Raw genomic sequence first — 20,773 nt, 5'->3', positions numbered from 1 at the left:
TAGGGGATCAGGACAAGCGGAGGAGTCAGGGAACAGTAACACTTCAGGATTTGGCTGGCCAAAGAATCTGGGTGATTTGCATGGAAGGGGGAGGTTTCATTTCATCAGGCCCACTTAAAAAAAGTGATTTAAGACTTGCAAGAAATTCTTGCAGAAGTGCTACATGGAGAGCAGAGAAAGCAAATACCTCCAGAGATCCCACAAGTTGGCAAAGACCCAAGGACAGGCCAGTTGAGGCTTTTCAGCAGACTTTTAGTGATACTTATTTAAATTATTTAGAAAGCATTAACTCTTACTGACAGCTTTCCAGCCAGCTATTTTACACTTGCAGGGCCCTATCAGAAAACCTCATGACTCTTAATTAGAGGAGATACTTGACTGGCCTCAGATCATCAGGATTGGACTGGGTTTCTAAAAGGTACTTTGGATGTTTTTGTTAAGTGCTTTCCTTGTACAGACTGGGCTTCCAGAGGCCACTGCCTGCCACTTATCTGCATTATTGCTGTGTAAGACATGCAAAAAAAAAATAAAGTCTATCAACATTTCACTTGCTCAAGACTACTCTGAGTAAGGGAGCTGTTCCCTGGAACAGTTCAGCTGTGTTCAGTATTGTAAAAATCAAGAAGCTACAAGGTGTAAAATAGTAGATACAGCCCCCTTGTTTAGATTTTGGGTAAAAGATGCTTATTTCCACCAGCAGCATCCAGGGGTTTCACACTTCAGCATTCCACCAGGGCACCCAAATCAGTTTTGCAACATCTTATTCTCTATCTCACTGCCACAAAGTATGAAAATAGCTGTCAGAAGGCAGCTGTGGCTGGGCCAAGTTTTGCAGCTAAATAAATTCTGCATCCCTCCCCACAAGTACCCCCCCCCCCCCAAAAGACATCTGGATGGACCAGGAGGCCAGCTTTAACTTGTACAAAGCCAGAATTCAGATCCAAAACCCAAGTCCTGTACTAGAAACACTGAAAGACACTGAAGTATAGCAGCCAGCCCAGTCACCTGATCACCAGAAAGTTGCATATTTTCAGTTGTGGTTCCAGACAGCACATCTAAAGAGCAGCCTCTCCCCACCATTAAAAGTGAAAACAGTCCAAGGGTTCACAAATGGCAGCCCACTGCTCTTTGCAGCCTAAACCCTCCCCATAGAAACAGGGATTTTGGATCAAGGCAGGCTTGGCAGGAGAACATAAATCTTAATAACCCCATATAGTTTCTATATGGAGGAGCCACAAAACAGCAGCAACAGCARCAACATGGGTGGGAGAAGGACCAGGGAGAAAGCAGCACCAAATCTGCTTTTGCTGTCCATCATCAGCCCAAAATAAAGATGGCCTGGTCCAGATGGTGAAATAATTGCAGGCTGACAGTACACATTTGAGTGTTATTCATTAGAACATTGTTTATGGTTCGTCTACGTGGCTTCCATGGCTACAGCAACAGGGACAATGTTTGCGAGCATTTTGGACACATTACACAGATGCGCTTTGTTTTCGCTGAGCGGCACACTTTGCCCACGTGAAACATCAGTATGTAAAGCCCATCTGACAGGCTCTTAGGATGCTTTAGCTTTAATTAGAAAAGTAATGCTCTCTGCACTTATCTCCCCATGCATTTCTTGCAACTAAGAAAAAAAAAATCAAACTCTGAAAGACAGCGCTCTGGTTAATTTAAACCAGAATCCAAAAGGTATTCTCCATCCCTAAACACATCAGCACAGAGACATCAGGCACAAGCAAGAGATGCATCACAAAGCAGCAAAGCCTACTGAAATCACACCAAATAATGCTTTACTTTAGTGGATTAAATAATTGAAGAGCTGACTGAGCTGGTTTTCTAGATCTGTGCAATCGCATCATCCAGCCCCAGTAGCGCTTCAGTATTTTTTTTAGACTACAACTTACCTGCACTACTTCTTTAATAGAGATGCTGCTCAAATGCAAAACAGCCTCGGGGTCCCTCCCTTGGTGCTTTCCCCAAGGCAAACACTTGCTCCTGAAAGCCACTTGCTCAGGTGGCCACGGAGGCAGCGGCTTGTGGTTTTTCAATGGCTCCAACATTAATCCATCCAGGGCATCTTTCTCCCTCACTTCCAATTGGCGCCTGGCAAATGGGTGGAGTGAGAGCACGACCCATGAGAGCCCAGGGCCACCCGGCCAGTTTGGCTCCCGGAGAGCAGCCTTTGCGCCGAGTCAGGCACCGGGGCAGCCCGGGTGCCGGCGAGCCGCCGAGCGCGCCGACACCGCCGCGCTCCGCATCCCAGTGCGGAACCGGCCAGGCTGCGATTCGGGCTCCCGCTCCTGCAGCGGAGGGCTTCGCTGTCTCGGAGCTATTTGCCTCTGCTAGGAAGGAGGGAAAAAAAGAAACAGACCAATTAAAGTGACCCTGCACTTCTCAGCAAGCCCTTTCTGCTGGCTGCTGTGCCGAGAAAGCTTGGGTGCCTCCTTAAGCAAGCTTCACAGCAGCGAGGCAGAGCTGAAGTGAGAAGATACTATACCTTATAGACAGAAGTACAGGGAAAAAACCAAGATGTGAAGATGCAGGATGCAGGAAGAAAAGAAAAAACCGCTGCCAAGAGGTAGATATAACAAAYCTCTTAAAGACATAGCAGCTGTATTCTGCGAGCCTGCTGCCTGCCCGGTTGCAGAGCTGCGCTCGGATGTTTTCCGCACTGCCTGACACAAGAGACAGCTCAGCAGCATGTGCAACAGCAACACAACAGTTAATACAGAAACTCAGAAGCAAATACGGAGCCTGCACAAGGGACAGGGCAGTATGTCTGTTATGAAATAGACAGTTGCAGGAAACAGCTGAAGAGACCTCACCTTATCCAAGCACTTATTTCCAAGTCCATCTGACAAGTACTCAACTAGCCAGTTCCTAAAAACCTTGGGGAAGGGGGAAGAAGGATGGCACATCCTGCTCCCAGCCTRTTCTTCTGCTTCACTTTCTCTATTTCAAGACTTTCATAACAATAATCCACATCTCCCCAGCTGGATGTTTAAAGCTTGGGGGAATGATTTGTGCTGGCCAAAACACAAAAACAGCAAAAACGCAAAACCCCCACATCCCCCAAACACTGCAAAAGATACCACCAAACCTCTCCAAAGCAACATTAATTCAGCCTTAGAAAAAGGCAGAATCCTAAATAAATATTTAATTGCCCAAGTGCTGGAATGACTGGGTCACTTCCATCTCTAAAACCCTTACAGTAACTTGGACAATTATGGTACCTGAAGAAATTCCCAGGGATCAGCTTTACCACGAGGTAGCAAATATCCCCCATCGCAAAGCAAGCTGAGGCAGGGCACTATTCTAGAAAAGCTATGGTTTTTAGCAGAAAGATTCAAAGCCACATACCCTGTTTTTAAGTCCCTGCTATAGGACTGTTTCCGCTATACAAAACCACCAGCAATGTATGTTTTTAAACACCTCCTACACATTTTCTCTGCTGAGACTGCTCATCCAGTTCTGACCAGCTTTTCCAGGTAGGKTCTGTCACAGTCAGGGTGTTATTACCATGTCAAGAAAGTTTAGAGTTATGGAGTAATTGGAGCTGGAAAGGGCCTTAGAAGATCTTGGAGAGGGTCTGGCTCAATGTTAAATCAGATTGGTAGGACCTCATCTCAGGGTGCCTATCAGCCTCTCAGACAAGCTTTATGCAATGCAAAATGTCCTTAGGATCAGCACTTAAAGCATGGCTCAACCCAAAACAACAGGATTTGGAGTTTAGCATCTTTGCAACAACATAACACATTAAATTCACTTATGAATCAAACCAAAATATAAGTTAAATTCTTGCAGCAAGAAAAGTAGCTGTAATAGAGTGTCTCCCACCCCTCCAATACCCACTCTCAATGCATATAAACAGCTTCTTCAGTGTAATTGAACTCAAAGCACCACAGTCTTAAAGGTGAGCCAAGTCTACCTAGGCTTCGGCAGGTGCTTCAGGTCTCCAACACCTCCGGATCCATTTCGGCAAGTAAACATGAAGCAACAGGACGCCTAAGATTTGTTATTGCTGGTGGTTTGCGTTAAGGTTGTTTATCAGCTTTCTCCAAGCAGCCCACCAGAGCCCTGCTCCTGGAGAAGGGATGCAATTGCTTGAGGAAGCCGTGAGAGGAGAGGTCCCRAAAGAGCATCAACCCAACTGCAGCAACATGCTTGCCAAACCCAACGCCACAGCTGGGCATTGCACTCAAGGGCTCCCCAGCTCCCATCCCACCATTCCCGAGCCTTTTCCACCCTGGCACGCACCATCTGTAGCCCCGGTCCATCTCGTCACCAAGCGCTGGGGCCATGGGGCCAAGCTCTGTGTGGCATCAGCACTGGACCCAAACTGGCCATAGGGCGAGCGAAGAAACGTGAGCCGAGGATAGCAGAAAGGCGCCGGCTCCATGAGGACAGAGAAGAGAGGTGAGCCAGGTACGAAGCAAACCGCGTCCCCCTTTGCCTCCTTGAGCGGGTTCTCTTGGGACATGCAGGCTTGGAGCTGCCTCACTGCGCAGCTCCTTCCCGGAGGGGGATTCAAGGGAGAGACCCCTACAGAAACCCCGTCCTGGCTGTCACAGCCCAGCAGAGCGCACTGGAAAGGCTGCGCCTCCAGCCTGTATTTAAGCGCGCCTCGCTCCGAGAGCAGAGATGCAGCACAGGAAGAGACAAATTCCAGCCCTGCGTCAGGCTGATAAGCCAGGTTTATAATATTCAAGAAGTATTGGCATTACTACAACTCCTCCTCCCCCCCCCCGAATATCTCGAGCAGTAGCTTGTTGTGCACAATAAGCAAAAAAAAGTCCAATTCCTTAAAAAAAAAATCAGCCTGTTCCGGTGGGAACAGCCAATGCGTTGAATAAAACAAACACACGCATGTTAAACCCCGGGGATGCAATTAGGCTCTGAGCAGAGGGAAGAGGCATTTAACTGCTAGAGCTAGCGATAGCAGTGGGTAAGGGGAAAGAAAGAAGGACTGGGAATAAACCTATCTTGACACCCCCACGGGTGCCTCTTTGGTAGGGGGGAAAAAGCAGCCACAGTTGCAGCCCCCCTCCTCTGCAGAGCAGCAGTGCCTGCCCTGATATCACCCCCATGGCTAAAGGGAAGGAAAGCCACATCTTCCTCAGGCCCTACTCCTCTCTGGGCTTTCTGGTCCTTGCCTCTAAGTGAGCTCATGTGCATCAAGTCCCTCCACTCTGGCATGGTGGGACTTCTGAGCAGACTAGAAAATGCCTAAACAGACCCTCACATGGGAACTACAGCAAGGTGAACCCAGAAGTTGGAGCAGAAGCAGCCACGCAGGGATTGCACGAGCAGTCCCCTACAGAGCAACCTGTGGGCACCATGGCACAGCAGAGATGGCAAGCAGACCTGCTCATCACCCTTGTGGCTCAAAATCCACCATGTCACGCACCCAAGGTTGCCTCACTGAGCTCTTGTCCCCGCCTGCTCTGTGGGGCTGCACTTGCTCATTCCCTGTGTACCTGTGCCATCATCCACCTGAGCTGCCCCATGGGACACAGCAGTGCTGCCCATCACAACCTCCAGCTCTAAGAGCAAGCAGCAGGTCAGCAGCAARGCATTAGGGTCCTCAAACCCATGACACAGAACAGAGTCCACATGAAAAAAGCTCCTGCCCAACATATAAGCCTGGTTTGGTTATATTACACCTGCTGGTGACCAGTGTTGGATTTTTTGGGGCTCTCCTTGCTGTTTGAATAGCACAAGCAGTTTACTATTCATTTTGGTGCTGTATTAAGAGCACAGCTCTGATCAGTACGTGAAAACTTGCAGAAGCCTTTCTCTCCTGCTTTAACAGCAGGACTGGACTGGCTGTGTCAGACTGAAGCCCTTAGTATTACACACACCCCCACACCCTTTTTAGTTGCCAGTGAGAACCAGGGCTGAATTTACACACAGAGAATCAATAGAAAAAAAAAAAATCCAGAGGAGTTAAGTGACAGCTAAGCACTTTGATATCACAGCCAGTGCCGACAGATGCAGAAGCCTGCAGTGCTCTGCTTTGGGGCCAGCATGTCACTAGGCTCAACAGGCTTTAATGGGAGCTTATGCTAGATCATATTTAGAAGTCTACGCTGCATTTAAAACAGTTCTCCAGTGTCACCAAATCCCACCATGGAGTCCCAAAGCTTTGCAGGCTTCAGAGCAACAAAACACTGCTTGCCCCAAATCCGTGTTTGTTCACTGAAGAAATAGCCTCAGTGCTCCTCATGTGTAGCCTTAGCACTGTGTATCCTTTGTGGGACTCTCCCCAACTCCCTTTCCCAGCCACAGCACCATGCCYGCATTGCTTCTAGCAGTGGTCACAGATCACTTGGATTTACTTTATGCTGGGTATCTGCTGGTGCAATTGGCAGCAGTTTGCATATTTAGAAGGTAGATGACAGTTTCATGATGAGGCATTAGTGTCCTTAGAGAACTGTTTACTCCCAGAGAAATCCTGCATAAGGGAACAGGACCTTTCAAGAAGTGGTTTTGCATTAAGGATTCCTGGTAGCTTAAGTACCACCTCAGCTAGAGCAGCAGAAAGGTAATCAGCCAGGCTTCCAGAGCCACCTAAAATTGGAGTGTGGTATTGGGACAATTTACTACAAGAGCAGCTTCCCCCCAGTAACAATTTAGCACATGCCTCTATGCATAAAGTAGGCATGTGGAATACCACTTCAGCTCTGCAAGTATAAGGTTTGAGGTTTTAACATCATAGTCTAATAGGCAAATAATAGTATTGGACTATGCAGAGTTTGACTTAGTCCAGAGTTAGCAGAAGGGAGCTCAGCAAGTTAGCTGCAAGGAGCATCAAGCTTTTTGCTGACACTAAGACAATATAAAAAGTTTGTTTCTGCATCCCTTTGCTTTTAAAGCCAAGGCATCTTTGTTTTCACATTCAACTGCAAAAAAAAAGAAGCTTTAACAGCTATTTACAGCCTCAAGTGATTTTCTACATCTTTACTCAAAGTCAAGGCACTATGAGTTAACAGTCTTATCTTATGCCACCAGGGGAGTCAAGTGAACACTACACTCAAAAGCCAAACCCGTATTTCTTAGCCACATTCGTTTAAACAAGCTGAAGTGCTCAAATTGCCAGGGGATGACATGTGAGACAGAGGGGCTTCCTCTGTGGTACATAATTCCTACAAAGTGGCAACCGCCTAAAAGCCACAGATATTTCAGAACTAGAGGGCTCTGGCTGAGCTGCCTTAGCCAACGTGCCTTGATTTTTGGAAAGGAAACAAGGATGTACATCTCAGCAATGGTAGCAGCAATGAGAACAAAGTCTTACACCACTAGTTCCTTCTGGCATGCAAAAACCCTCTAGCCATGATCCCCACCCTGACAGCAACTCAGGGTTCAAATGCTGCAGGTTTCATCAGGTCAAGTGGTTTATCCTGTGCTTGAACATGGAGCTCAGGGAACACAGAGCAATACTTTTGCTCAGCAGGGATAAKATTCTCACTCTAAGGAAAGCCTCCAGGTTAAGAAGTCCTGCAAACACCACATATTTCAGTAGTAGGCAAAAAGACTGTTCTCTTGCACACCACAGAGCAACAGATATGCCAGATGACAAGGCAACCAGTTAGTCTACACRATCAAATCTTAAAAATTGGTAGTCCTGCACATGAAAGACAGCAGAAGCAAGTAGAGGAATAACAGGTCTGAAGCAAATTATTCTTTAATATTTAAGCTAYAACCAGGCAAGGTGGCAGGGGCCTCCAGGGAGAAGCTTGAGGACCMGTTTGGAGATCGCCTGCTCTACAGGCAGCAAAGCTGTTGTGCCACCTACAGTTGCTTTTACTCCAGAACAAACTTTCCTAGGCAAGCTGCTGTGAAGTCAGGGGCATTCAATTTAGCATAAAACACAACACTAACACAGCCATACTGATTAAGGAAGTGCTTCCTTTTGCAAGGCAGAGGGGAAGAGACACTTCAGAAGATAACTGAGTTTAGCATGAATCGAGAGCCATGTTTCTAAGCCCATTTAAAGATYCAGCCTCTCCCAGACTTTCAAAACAAGATTTCAAAAAAAACATACCACCATGCTTTTATTGGGACATACTAACACCCAAGTTTCTTGCACTGGTTCAGTCTGAGCTGCAAAGTTTCACCTTTTTATTGCTGCTTTTGCACCATTGCCGATGTGAAGTCAGGCAACACTGCATCCGTCAGCGGAGCAGAGTTAAATGCCACGCTCTGCCCTCCTCCCCCRTTAGGTATAAACAAATACCAGAGTGTAGAGGGGTGGTGGAAAAAAGGACAGAAACCCAAAGTTTAAATTGCTCCTTTATCCTTTTAAGTTCCTTAACACCATATCTGTGCCCACTGGRTTTAAACAGCTCGCAGCTGTCAAATTTGCCCAGATTTACAGCATGTTGTTACCTCCCACCAGACAAACAAACAGCTCCTAAGCAAAAGTCTTAAACAAGGGTGCAGATCCGAGTATCCCCCCCACCATAGGAGGGGGAAACACGGACCCAGAACCCATCCCCGTCCCCTCTGGGTCTCACTTCAGACCACTCCAGCCTCCCTCCCTTCGGCATCCCGTGGCCAGGGGCTACCGCACAARGAGGACCCTCAGCTCCCCCCCCACACACCCCTCCAAAAAGCTGAAGCAAGGAGAGGACCCCCCACCAGCTGCCCAGCACAGCTCATCACACTTGTGGCTCCCCGCTCTTGCTAGCTTTGCCTCACCACATGGTTGGAGGTGGAACACCCGTCTCGCTGCCATGGCTTCTGGGGCTGCTTCGCCTTTTCCTCTCATCCTGTCTTCACCATCTTGACACTTTCAGACTTTTGCTGTTTAGGGTTTCAAGTTTATTATTTATTTCCGTCCCCCCCTCCAAAAAAGGGGCAGCGCGGCCAAAAATGAAACTCCCTGTGCATTAGTGCAGGCTGAAAGGGGAAGGGACTGTGCAGTGTCACACCCCTGCCTGGGTCCTAGCGCCCTCCCAAAGCCTCTGCCCGCTCGCGCTCAGGTCCATCCAAGGCCGGTTTTACTTTCCTCAGACTGCAGTAGACTATGCAATTATACTGAAATCATTGCTAGGCGAAAAGCAACTAAAAGCTTCATCACTGGGCAAAAGCACAAAGCTAGGAAATYCTAGTTCCCCAGCACCCCCGAGGACCAATTTACACCAAGAGGTGATTTACACCAAGAGACCAGGTGTCTTCACCTTTGTCCAAAAGGCCCTTCAAAACCTGTTTCCTTTGAGGTAATCTGATGCAGGTACATTTGAATCAAGACAGCCAACTTAATTTTAAAAGTAAAAAAATTCCCTGAGATGGTGCAAGTTGAGTTTGTTCATAAAACCAAGCTACCAAAAAAAGGCAAGCTAGTGTTCTGCATCCTTTGCCTAAAAAATTAAAGAGTTACAGGATGCTTTGCTTTTTGTGAGCTTTTCCCAGCTGCTGCTACTTTGTTTGCAGCCTAAGCAACTGTTGGTGTTTTGCCACTCAACATGARGTACCCCAAAAGCAGAGAGGTGCTGATACCAGGAATGCAGAACAAATTAGAGAAGTAAGCAGGAACTTGCAAAGAGCCTGTTGCATTCAGCCCAGCACAAGTGTCTGAGCAAAGCAGGTGAACACAACTTAACACCCCTCTGTTCAAGCAAAAGCAWGGTAACAATTACAGACCAGCAAGASSACATCTGCATTATTTTCAGTGTATGTATTTATCCTAATGTAATACAATGTATTATAAGAACTGGACCCCAAAACCAATTTTACTATTTCCCCTATTTTTCCTTCCTCAAAAAAAAAATTCTTTGAGCTGAACTAGCTGCAGCGATCAATTTTAGATGCTTGGGGTAGCAGGGGGAAAATAGGTAAGAGTAGTAAATTCAAGAATATCTTAGCATGYAATTGCTACTGAAATTGGTCAAGGCATAGTAACCAGACAGAACCTTCCCTGTCCTCTAAACCATGAAACCACATCCAGGCAGGAAAACACACACAACCACTCCCCTTTGCCCCCCTTAAAAAGCAAGTAGCTGGTACCAATTCAGCTGGAAGTGAGAATCAGGTTCCCTTCTACCTAATAAGGGCTTGAAGGCTTAAACTAGCACATAGATCCAGGTAACAAATACTGGAGAAAAGCCTCTATGCTTACTTAGTACTTTGATTAGTTTGAAGTCAACTAATTTTCCAGATTCAAAGGCTGAGTAATTACCTTCAGCTCACAAGATCCAACCTTCCAAAAACCAACATAGGAAGACAACTGGGGAGCTCTGATTTTATACTGATTACATTGATTTGGAAGACAAGTATTTTAAAGTAATGATTTGTGGTTCTGCTGAAGTTTTGCTTATGTGGCATAAACTGATAGCTGCTTTAGTAATTTAATTGTGCAGAGTTTAACACCTCCCACACACTGAAACACTGAGTTCAGTTTCACCAGGTGATTAGATGGAGACTTTTGCAGTTGTCCATTACCAGTGTTCAACAGTTTCAATCCTCAGCTAGTTAGTGCTTGATGAAGCCCCACATGATGTAGSTTCCACAATGTCAGGCAAGCCCCCCAAAGGACACTTGTGCTATAGTGAGGTGRTAACATGGATTTTAGAGGATACAATGGGGCTAGACCTGTCCRTAAGAGCAGCCAAGAGAAACTGTCCTTTACAGAGAAAAGGAACATCACCATTCACTCCTCCKTATCTTCTCTGCACTAGGCTGTCAGATGGCAGAAGGTACCAGCTAATCCCCTGACTGGGGGAACCCTGTCTCCACTGGTGACCTGGCCATTCCCTCCCAAGARGAGATGATCAAGGGGAAGGGGAGGAACAGCAAGGAAGACAAAGTAGAAAGCTGATGAAATTACTGCCTTTTGATCCTAATCTAGACATCATAAGTGTTTCAATAAGAGGAAAAATACATTTTTAGGAGTAGAATTCTATTTTTGATAGGACAAACAGCTCTTCCTCCTGCCCTGCCGCAGTGGTAGTCTGGAATAACATGGAACCACATCAGGGCTTCAGCCATGGGCATGGTACAGCAGACAAACCCTGACTGGTAGCAAAACTCCATTCCCTAGTTTGCAGCAAGGGGCCAGGGCACATGGGGAAACCATAACAGGAGAAGGGCAGCTAGAAGAAGAGTTGTCAGAACATAGAAAACAGCAGTGGCATTTGCAGGTTTGGAACTGAGATGCCAAGACTGTAGTGTTTCATACTACCCTGTCCTACGGTTCTGCTACTGGGCCCATAACTAGTGATGAGTTAGCCAGATTGGTAGGGGAAAGAGTAGACAGTGCTGAAGGAAGGGACTGCATGCAAGGGAATGCAGAGACGCTTAACAGGGCTATCGCCTGCAAATCTGAGAGCAGAGATCACATGGGAGAAAGGAGTTGGGCTGCACAGGAGCCACATATTGAGAAGAGGGAGGCTAAGGAGTCAAGTTCTCTGCTTCCCCCATGCTCCCTGCTGTTCTAGTGGATTTGAGGCTATATCTCAGTTTTATCTCACACAAATCTCCCAGACAGTAGTGAAGGACTCCTCAGAGACCTRTATCTTGTGGGCACACAGCTAACAGGTTCAAAAAAAAACCCCGAGCCCCATATACATTTCCTTTTCTACATCAAACCTAGCTAGGTTTCAGCATGAATAATAATTATAACAGATGTCTCTTGCTGGAGATTAGTCCCATTGCCAGGATAGCTTTCTGGAAGATGAACACAGGTATCAGCTTATCTGATTTGATATGAGGCACCAAAGTAGATACCAAATACCTTCTGTCTGGCGCTATCTAGTCTCTCCTGATGACTCCAGATCTGCTTTTTGCAAGAATTTGAGACAGTCTTCATTGGCACATTAAGCATGGTCACCCAGAGAGATATAAAAAGCAAGAGTTACACTCTACCCAGAGACCTTCAGCTTCTGAGGATCCTTATCCTTTTATTCATTTCTGGCAGGCAACATGCTTTAGGCACAAAGACAAGTTTATTTCAGGAAGGATGGTTATTATTCTCTTAGCAAGTCACTTCAAGGACTGACTGAGTGGCATTAAATAGGTCTATCTTCGTACCTAGACTTGTTCGGTGCTGAATCCAGCTGGAAGTAGGCTTTTTGCTTGCCTTCCCAAACAAATAGTACAGGACCTAATCTTGCTGCACGAAGGGGATCAGTCACATGTCTGAACAGAAGATACCTTGGTTTCCTCCAAACCATGGACGGATATCAACTATRTTTTTTCAGTAGGACACTGCCATCAACATTGATTCTTCTGGTAGGCTGATACTAGAGATGAGAAGGAAAGACTACGTAGACCCAAGTATTGCAGAGAAGCTTATCCAATAATAATGCATGAAGTAATGCTGGGATCCTCATGCCTGTGACACAGCTAAGATGTTAAGAGTTATTCATGAAATCAAAAATAAATATTACCATACTTGCAGAGCTTTTACTCTATTTTTATTTTACCTGAAACTCCCCTGATTCTGCTCTGCTCCTGATGCTTTGACTGCAACTCAAGTTAAACATAAGGTTGCTTCACAGACCAAGCTCCTGTCAAACACAGCTTGGTTTGTGCGATCAGCTGGAAAGGGCCAGCTGTATTTCCAGGACAGTGCAATAAATGCTGCAGCACACCAGAGGGAGCACAGAAACCTGCTGGGAATCCCACCCTCCTCCAATGGGGCCAGCAACTAGATCATGGCTCCTTTAAGCTCTTGGCATTAAGCTAAATGTTTATTCCACCACCAGTTTGCTTTGATGCTCTTCCAGCTTGCCCTGGAGCTGGATCCCACAGGTCTCTCACAATCCCAGCACTAAGGATTATATTTCAGGATGCACATTTGAAGCTGCACTGGCACCCTGGCCTGCAAAGACTCTCAGGTTGGTTTTGGACACCAGATTTTAATAGTGATTTTCCCTAATTAAGGCCAGAGTGACTAGTGACTCCACCGCCTGAGCAGTTACAGCTTGCAGGCTGAGAGTTCAGTGTGGATTCAGCAACAGTTTTTGTTGGTTGTCCCACAGCAACACAGACTGAAGCAGGACTGAATCAGTCCCTCCAAATACAAGGGAACACATGAGTCACCCATTAAAAGTCAGATTTCCTTTGCTCTTAGTTCCCCCCCACCATTCCCTACAGAGACATTCATCCAACTAGCAACTGAAGACCACTGCAAAGAAATAAAGCCATGGAGAGAAAGAAGTGTATACACAAAGCAAGTTAGCATAGAAGGCAAGACTTCTAGAGTCTGTCCCTCTGAGGGTGAGGGAGATCAGGCAAGTTTAAGGTCTGGCAGCACAAGGAGATAAAGCATAAGGTTGATGCTTTAGAGACAAATAGCACTTCGCTTCTTCAGACCATTCCCTCCAAAGGTATAAACATGCATGAGGAGAGGCAAGTACAGCTGGCTCTCATGGGGATGTTTTGAGCTAAACGAGGCCAGAAAGGACAGTGCCAGCATTCAGACCAAGGGTCACTGGGAAGGTCAGACTCCAATAGACAAACTTGACCAGATGTTTTCCTCCCAGTGTTGGAAGAAGATATTTGGAAGTCAGGCACTCTCTCCAGCAGACTGTGCCAGAGCTAGAAACACCCTGGAAAGTCACACTAGCATGCAAGTTGTATAGCTAGGACTGTCCAGCCAATTCACACTACTATCAAGTAGACTAGGGAGATGCAAGACAAAGTGATTAAGTGTATTTGCTACATAGTCCCTATCCCCGATACAACCCCCTTTTCACACTCCAAAACAATTTTTGGTAGAGAAGGATGCTCTTACCTTCCTGAAGGGGAAGTGAACATCATAGGAGGAAACTGTAGCAGAGAAAGCAGCTGGCTAAGTCCCTGCAGCATCCTAAGAAGCTATAAGTACGGGCCAGGGAACAGCAGTAGAAATAGACTTTCCTCTTCAGGCAGGTGTCACCCATGCTGCTCCCTATCAAAACCTTGGCATCTTGTCTGGAAGGTCTTGCAAGTGTGCAGATCCCATCCTGCAGCTGAGCAAACAGCAGCAAGGCTGAACACTGGTAGTGCTAGTGCAGTTCACATGGCAGACCAATGCTGCCCTAGCACACATCTCCGATCACATTGGCTAGGAGGGACTGAACCCCCAGTCAGCCTCCTTTTCAGAGGCCCTAAGGGCAGAGCTCCAACATTCTGCTAGCTGAAACAAAGCACCAACAGCAAAGTCTACGTAAAGCCACTCAAAGTACATTTGTGCTAGTCTTGGATATGGAGGTTGCCATAATCTTGCTCATACTATAAGCATGATTACTGCCTGGGTATTAACATACACACAGGAAGATACATGCATTAAGCTTAAACTTCAAGCCGGTGACAATTTGCATTAAGTGAGGGCAAGTTCCATCACTCACAAAACATAAGAAATACCAGAAATGCTGAGCATTTCTTCACTCTGGATGCTTCTTTCCCTAAAGAGATATTAACTGGTAAGACAGTGTAGTTAAAGCCACTCCCTTCCCATGTGTCCAAGAATGGACAAAGCTCAGTCTTTCCTCTCCACCTCATTTGAGAAAAAACCACACCCATCCAGCCACCACAATGCTTTTAACAAACAACATTCAAGATCAAGCAGTCTGAAACTAGTCAAGCTTGCACCTTACTGGAAGGATGAAAGCACCAAGACAATACTTGATCACACCCATCTCCCTACTAGCTGGTCTTTTTGCAAGAGCAGCTGGAGGAACATTCTCTGGCTGAAATTTAGAAGATTTATCTGGAACTCTAGACTGCAGCCTGACACAGCTTTTGCTACATTACTGAAACACATGCTTGCTTTGACCCAAATGTGCAGCAAGTTATAAATTTGGCATGGGCTTGTGGCAGCTGAAAGCTTCCACTGGACAGCACAGCCCCATGCACTCCCCTGTCTCATTAAAGCCTCCTATACAGTACACCATATAGCAAGGCATCCAAAGCTCAAGGGTATCCCAAGGGCAAACAGCTAAAGGGGAGCAAGAGAGGTTGCCCCAGGAAAGCATCAAAGTCTTCAGTCTAATCCAGATCTTTGAGTGCTACCACATAGACACTGTCTGGAGTCCCTCCATCTCTTGATGGAAAGAATAGCAGCACACTTTAAGAGAAGACAGAAAAAGGAAGAGGRAGTTAAGAGTGCAGCTCAAGAGCAGTAGCATACRGGCCTGCAGAGTTCATTGCTCCTGCAGCTATACAGTCTGTCCTTAAGGCACTGGGGCACCCTCCACCTGAAGGCAGGATTTGGGACAAGGTTTCAAGAAATACAGTTCATTGTTTTACTGTCAAAGAAAAAATCCACTGCTAAAGGAGTGTGGCATTCAAATCGACYTATTAGTAGCTTAAGTTACACCCTGCCACTTTAATACCCCAGTGTCAGTTTACCTTTCTGTGGAAATTAAACAAATGGCATCTCCATGGAGCTCTTGAATCACATCTACATTTCATGGATCATTAACAGGACACAACATCTCCACCTGAATTGCTGCTCCCTAAACCCCACAGCAGCAGGCAACCAGGGACTGAAGCACAAGTTACCCTGCTAGACCACCTTGGCTTCATCTCAGGCACATGCCAGCCGAAGGGAGAACTGTTGTCTCATCATTAYGGCGAAGAGTATCAGCTGACACAGCAGGATCACCAAGATCCATCTGTATCACCAAAGTGACATTTTAGGCATGCATACAGCAAAAATGAGTTAGTCTGACATTGCTTCACTTTCTAGATGCGATTATGGGAAAAAGGGAGAGGACAAAAATGCACCCTTAAATGTTATAGGTATACAAAGAGTCCTGCTAACATAAGCAGGTTTTAGGCAGAGATAAAACACACAATAGAGATTTGCATAGAACCACAACTGAATAGCTGACTTCAGCCTTAGTTTAGCCTCAGAGCATCAAGTGATCTGTAACTCCAGTWGAGAATACACTTGCCAGCCTCTTTTGTGCAACAGTACTTTAAAGGAAAAACCTCAGGGACCAGTCTAGTCAGTAGAAACAGCCTCTCCTCCGTAGAGAACGGCAAACTCAAACATGAATATTTCCACTGCTGCTGGAGGCAGTGTGCTAGAGATAACTAAACCATGCTAAACTCCTTATTTTCAAAATACTGATGGATTTWGAAATAAATGGTCCTTACCTAAGAGTCAGCTGAACATGTTATGAAGCTCAATGAATAGCATAGAACAGCATATTCRAATGATGTCATGTAATAGAGCAATAAAGAATTACACAACTGAAGGCAATAGATAAAGAACAGGAACATTCAGCAACATCCAAAGACATAAGATTTAAAGTTATTTCTTGCTAAGTGTGCACACTTGCAAAGCTCGCTTGCCCAACACCCAGTTAGGTCACACTACAYCTATGGATGTAAAATTTACCTGAATGGTTCATGAACCAAGATTAGGGCACCAGTGCAGTTTCATGACTGAGGAAAAACCTCCCACACAAAGCAATAGATGAAAACAAACCTAATGAATACAAACATTTTTCCAGGCAAAACGTCATTTTTAAAAGTCTCAGCAGCAAGTTTGTGAGTACCTCCAAAGAARCGCCAATAGTCAAGAACTGGATGAAATCTCAGGCTAGAGTCTCACTTCTGACAAAAAGGATCACACACTGGAATGTGGTTGTGAAGAATCTTCAYGCTTTGGGAAGACAACTTTCATCTCACTGAACAGATACAATTGCTGGCAGCAAACACCCAAGAACAGAAAAAGCCTCAAATTCCACAACAAGCTTCAAAGCCCAATAGTGTTTTACTTGCTGCTAAAACAGATTCAGCTTACTATGCTTGTTTAATGTAACTTGTGGTGCATGAAAAGCCTCTTGCTTCTCCCCTTGAAGTGCCACTATTCTCCAGCAGCATGACAGTAGGGTACAAGTAGTAGGGATGTACTGTGTCCTTATAGTACAATCCTAAGTAATTACAAATTTAGCACCTTGTTTTGACAGTGCACAGATTGGGATCAGTGTTCTGGATATTTAGTAAAACGCAGCAGTAGTAGAGGGATTTAAAATGGCAAGCTCAAGTAGCCTGCAAAGATGAATGTGACATGCAACATCCCTGCTTGGGTCCCCTTAGAGAAGGGTCATCTCCATCCTCCATGGCAGACTAGCAGAAACTAAGAAAACAGAGGCTGCTCTCATATGCAGTGTTGGTGTGCCTGCTTAGGATTATGCCATCACCTRAGAAAGGGAAATCAATTTTAACAAGATCTACAGGGTCTGGAAACCCTTTTGACCAGCCAGGTATGGCAGTTCATGGTGAGCTGAAGGCCCYACAGGCTCCAGGACTGTCTTAGGCACCAAGCTTATACACACACACTTAAGTTAAGCTGTGCTAATTAGCGAGCTAAGCTCCATTCTGCGGACATGCCAGTTCATGACTTTACCTCCCCACCATTAGCACAAACACAGCAAGGAAGGGCCAAGGGAACATTTGTTCCTCTTCCAGGAAAAAAGTCACAGGGGTTAAGCACCTCAGCAGCACAGATGGGACAAAACCCATTTAACAGCCTTTTCAGTTTAGCCATAATCACTAAGGGACAAGCACAGAGCTAYCTGGTTAGCAGTCACCTACTCCCACTAGGGCACGGAGGCACGCATTTTAGTCACCAAGATCATAGATTTAAGGAGATATTGGCCACTCTCATGACCTTTCACAAAATACATTCCAGCCAGTTCCTGCCCTAAAGATACAGGATAGAAATACTCCCATTTACAAACAAGCCTTTCAGAACTAATTAGAACATGAAAGCAGTAGCTGGGTACATACATACTGGAGCACAGACTATTTGATTAACAAGAGCACTAATTTAATAAACTTAATCAGTTGCTTGATGATCAGTGGCATAATAGACTGCAGGAGCTGGTGCCTGAAGATACAGCTACAGCTTTGCTTTTTTTTTTTTTAAAAAAAAAAACACCACATCCCACACACAGTTGCAGAGGGATTTTCACCTAGGGTGATTTTGCATGTCATTATGCAGCCCTGGTGGTCACTACAACACAAATTCTAGCAGCATCTCAACATCAAATGCAAGAGTTGGCAATCCAACTCCCACACAGAGAAAGTTACCCTACTACCAGATTAAAAGAAATCAAGCTCTTTTGATGTTAAAAGCCCAGCTGACCCAAATATACAAGCTATTTGATAGCACTTGTTCTTTAAAGCTTCTTTGGACCAGTAGCACTCCTTCTGCCTGGAGGACTAGCTAAATAAAGCCCTTACTGCCATTACCTCAATTACATTTTTGCATTAAATGCCATAGATATTGATACCATCAGGGGCTTATCAATTCCTTCTACGAACAGTGGCAAAATACAAGGCCATGCAGAAGAAATGGCTATTTGAAATACTTTTAGACTCCTTTCAAAGACTCATTTGCATTTCTCTTCTATTTATTAATGCCAAAGCTACTGTTTCACAGCCTGATCATAAGCATAAGGCAGCTAACTCAAAGGTTAGAGCCTCACTTTGCCTTCATTTTAGTCCACCATTTCTTTATGAACTATGACCCACAYTGAACCAGTCAGCCCTTTGCAACTAGTTTTCCTAAATGTCAAGCCATGGGCTTGTCAATAGGTAGATGTCCCCCTTCATAARGGCCCTTTGTAGAAGCCTGGAGGGTCTACAGGCACAGAAGTCACTTATCAAACTACCTGAGGCTATCTGCACCTTCCCCCACCGCCAACCACATCACTTTTCCTCTCTCTACCTTCCCTTCCAGCACTGGGCATAAACTTCCATTTCCCATAGGAGGTCTGCTCTCAAGGAGGAGAAAAAAAAAAAAGCACAGTTGAATAAGCCATTCTTGAGGTCATTCACAAGTGACTACTTTTCCACAACTCTTCACAAAAGAAAGTGTTYTGGATAGAACTGGAAGCTTCTGGCTTTGTTTTCAGTCTTTGCAAGGCAAAAAGGGGAACTTCCAAGCATTCAGTAAGCTTGATGTCACCTGCTAGTTCAGAGGGACATTGTTCCAAGAAARCTTCCAGGCAGACTGAAAGTTCTGTTTTGTGGCTTATTTGACCAGTCTGTATCCATAAACAAGCAGCTTAGTGTTAATAGTCAGAACATTAGTTCAGCTCCATTTCTTAGCATTAGGTATTGGTTTAAAGCTTACAGTTGGAACTGCTCCCTTCAAGGTTGTTGGCAGAACTGACAGGATCCTGATAGCAAACCAAAYGATTACTGTTTCTCAGAAAACTGACCTATGAGGAAAGCAGTTGTGGATAGTTTAAGACAGAGGAACTGGAAAGGAATAGAACAAAACTGAGCAAGGTAATTTTGGCTGAGTATCAGGAAAGTTTTCTGTGATTAAGCCAGTTAAACTATATCTAGTCATCCTCTCCCATGAGTATTATTCCTGCACAAATTGGAAGAAAAACAGGGGTTACCATATAGCAAACAGGCCTTTTAAAAAGTAGAGYTGGAAGAAAAACAAGTGGGTTCTTATCTCTGAATTCAGTGTCTTACTTCCAGTTCTGTGCCAGGAGAGTATAAAACTACTTCCTTGTGAAAGAAAGATCATCATATAWAAGATGATGCAAGATATTCAGTGTAGGATTATTCTCTCTAAAGCCCAGGGTCAGCAGACTGCTTTACAACCAYGTTCAAACAGATACTTCAAACCCTCAACTAGCTCTTAAGAGGGAAACTTGTAGCTTGAAAGCTACAGTCTGTTTCTGTGACTCCAATTCTCTCTCCCCTCTTTTGGCATTAGCCCAGCCATATTTCATGAATTCTCCCCTTCCTTCRTTCTTCACTTGAAGTTGCAGAATGATACAGAATGTCTTAAGGCACCTCTGTTAGTAAGGCATTTACCAACACAGAACCAAAATATATTAAGCCAAACTGACAAAAACATCCCACAGAAGCCATTTGCCAGTTTGAGAGCTGTATTCAGAACTGTTCACCACAACAGACTCCCATACAGCAAGCTGCAAATCCTGTTCTGCAGACAGTTGCAGTTACAACACACCTACCCCATTCTTCATATCTACATTTTTGRGTGTCCTAGCTAAAGATAATGACGAGACTTCAATAAGCCACCTACAGAAATGCTGGCACACTACCATCCATTCAGATGGTTTCCTCTTACAGACAGACTGGCTCCTGACTAGAAATCCTGAGGAAGTATGTAGAAGGGACTGAAATTAAAGCAGAGAACAACAATGATTTGCTTCTCCAAGGAGCTTCCACATGCCCTGCCCTTTTAATCAGCCTTCTAGTTAGCAAAAGGGTTCTGCAGGCCCAGGATGCAGCAAGTGACTACCCAGAGATTGAGTAAATCACATCTGACAAGCTAATTCCTTTGCCACCAGAATTGTGGCCTTTAACACCCAGAAGAGGGTCACAAGAATTCAACCAGATGATAGGTATCTGCAAAAGGAGCCTTGATTTTGTTTGTGATCTGACAGCACCAAAACAGCTGAACCAAGTGCTTTGCAATGCTTTAACACTGGCTGCAGAACAGCCACATAGGTTAAGTACTTTAAGTGAAWCCAGATAATCTTGATCACTTAAAGGTTCAACTCCCCCAGTGAAAACATACTTTGGGGTGGGGTAGGGAAAGGAAAAAAAAAAAAAACCACAACACATCTTAGATCCCCTGAAGACCTCCAGTATCTGAGAAAATTCCAAGAAATGGATCTGAAGAAAGTTGCATTCAGCAATGGCCCCTCCTAAGGGTCCAATACACTGGTCAAGAGATACCTTGCCAAGAAGCCCAGTGTTTCTACRAGTGTATTTGTCTAAACACAAACCTGCCAAGCATTTGTATTATACTTTAAATGAGACAGCACTGCTGTTC

The sequence above is a fragment of the Rhea americana genome, unplaced genomic scaffold, assembly GCF_003343005.1.
Source record: "Rhea americana isolate MKP2758 unplaced genomic scaffold, rheAme1 scaffold_41, whole genome shotgun sequence".
NCBI lineage: Eukaryota > Metazoa > Chordata > Aves > Rheiformes > Rheidae > Rhea > Rhea americana.
Note: the sequence above shows the minus strand (reverse complement) of the source record.